Below are 2421 nucleotides of genomic sequence, written 5' to 3'. Positions count from 1 at the left end.
TTCAGCTTTATTAACAAATCTTTCATTAAACATCCATTAAATCAGCACAAAAGACTCAGCCCTCCAACCTGAGATCTTTAGATAAATCGGAGGTTGCTCATGTCTCAGTATCAGACGCTTTGTGTTTTGGGGCTCATTTTTTGCTGATTGTAGGATTAAGGATTGCATATCTCCTTTCTGCAAAGTGTAATTGTGCCATATAGTTTTGAAATACCACTCTCACTTTCACATCAAAGAATAGGAGCCTGTTAAACATGATAGCCAATGCTGGCCTCGCTAGCACATTTACACAGCAGTGCGTCAGTGTGGGTAGCATGGTAGTCTGGCAAAATGGTCACCAGCTCTTGCCATAGTGCCAGGATACCCAGTGGAGTGCTGACAGTAGCACTTTTAACAGGAAAGTTAGTGAATGACTCCTTTTGTGCAATAATGGTGCTTACAGTGCTAAACTTTTTCAAAGCGGGAGACTTGATCAAATTTAGTCAAAAGTCATTAAAGAAAGTTCCTCACACAGAATGTGATTAAGAAACTTGTTTGGACACAAGCCACATACTATTTTAACCTTGCTAGAGGGTGAAGAGTTAGTCGTTGCTACTCTGACACTTAGACGGTATTTTGCCAACAATATGTGTGCTAATCTCTTTGTTGCCATGTAAACACAGATTGTTTCCTGCACAAAGTTGTGCAATACAACTGGTTTATGCCTTTGATCCGCTTGACTATTGGAACATTAGGGACATGGTTTCCAAAAAAAAAACAGCTAACAGGGGATCTCGGGACAGTCCAAACATCTGCAGTCCATTTGATTTGACACAACAGATGCAGACTGACCACTAAACCACTTTTTCAGTTTTTCTGCCACAATTAGCATGGACTGACCACTACAATAGCTGCTTTGAATTGATTTGAATAACTCATTATCACTAATGTGGTCTGGGCTCCTATTATGTATGAAAGTGAAACCGGGAATAGCTACACTGCTCTTTAAACTATTCGATTAATTGAGGCTAATATAATATACTAGTGTATATCCCCATGTACAATCAAATCTCTTTGTGAAAGGAATGACTAATTTGCTGAGAAGTTCATGTAAACATTAATACAGTTAAAGGCCATATATAATACAATATCAACTTCAGCATTCAAGGGATCTGCAGCAATGTCTGGATATAGTTAAATGGTGAGTAAATGGTCAGCTCAAGACCCTATCTTGATTACCACTACATTTATTCGTGGGCTAGCATAGCTGATAGCAAATGTGTTTGTACTTCCTCAGAAGAATCCTGTACATTTTAAGTGCATTAGTCATTGTGTCCTTTAGAAGTTGTTAAATGAATTAGACTGACCAACAAAGACTAAAAATATGTAAAAACAGTAATTATGCCAGCACTGAAACTGTCAAAAATGCCTTTAAAGTTACTTGATTTTAGAGTGGATTTTGTGGTTGCTGCAATTTCACATTCCTTTTCTATGAATCTGAGCATAGTTGAGCAAAGCCTATCTGTAACATGGCAAATCATAGTCCAAGTCACCCAATTTCAGTTATAACTACATTTTGCCTTTGCACCACAATATGTATTTATTTGATTAACTGAACTATAGACATTCTTGCCCCCCCACCTCCCCCCCCATTTAGTTTGTGTAAAAATTATGACTAAATGAACTGACATCTTTGTCCAGTTCAGTTGGTTATATTTCAAGGTGTTCATTTGGTGATATTTCTCCTGTTTGCACACATTCTTGAAATTGTTGAGCTATGAGAACTTGGATAGTCATAGAGTATTGATGATTGGTTAAAATGAATCATGGGTGTGGTTTGAATGTGACATTCTTTGTTATTTATTTTCATCAGTGAACTAATTTTAAAATAATGCCATGCATCTAAATGCCAGCTTATTTCGCCTAGGGAGCTTTAGTTTGTTCAGTAGAAAATAAGTTCTATAATTTAGGCTTAAGGCTTTTACAGTAAGATCATTTTTAGTTATCCGTTGATAGTGTGTCATAGAACAAATACTGTTATCATAGTATTGTCCATAAAAATGTTCTTAGACCATCACATGAAATTTCTTTGGGTCCACCTGCACTTCTGCTTCTTTTAAGGTAAATAGTGACAGTAAATATCTTGATTTGTGTGCTGTGACTAATTCCCTTACTGAAGGCCTCCACATGATGAAGGACTTTAGGTGTGATGACCTGTCACATCAGAATCAGAAAGAGCTTTATTGCCAAGTGTTCTCACTTACACAAGGAATTTTTTTGGTGATAGGAGAAACAGGTGCACACAGAGCATTACAGTGAGACACAGAATATAAAACAAGGTAAGAGTATAAACAGACATACAAATAATAGGACATATAACAGAATGGCGTATGTACATGTGCAAGTGGTAATATATGTGCAAGGTAGGGGTATGTACAGTTA

The sequence above is a fragment of the Myxocyprinus asiaticus genome, chromosome 4 (assembly GCF_019703515.2).
Source record: "Myxocyprinus asiaticus isolate MX2 ecotype Aquarium Trade chromosome 4, UBuf_Myxa_2, whole genome shotgun sequence".
Lineage (NCBI taxonomy): Eukaryota > Metazoa > Chordata > Actinopteri > Cypriniformes > Catostomidae > Myxocyprinus > Myxocyprinus asiaticus.
The sequence above is the reverse complement of the archived record's forward strand: the minus strand, read 5'-3'. Positions refer to the sequence as shown.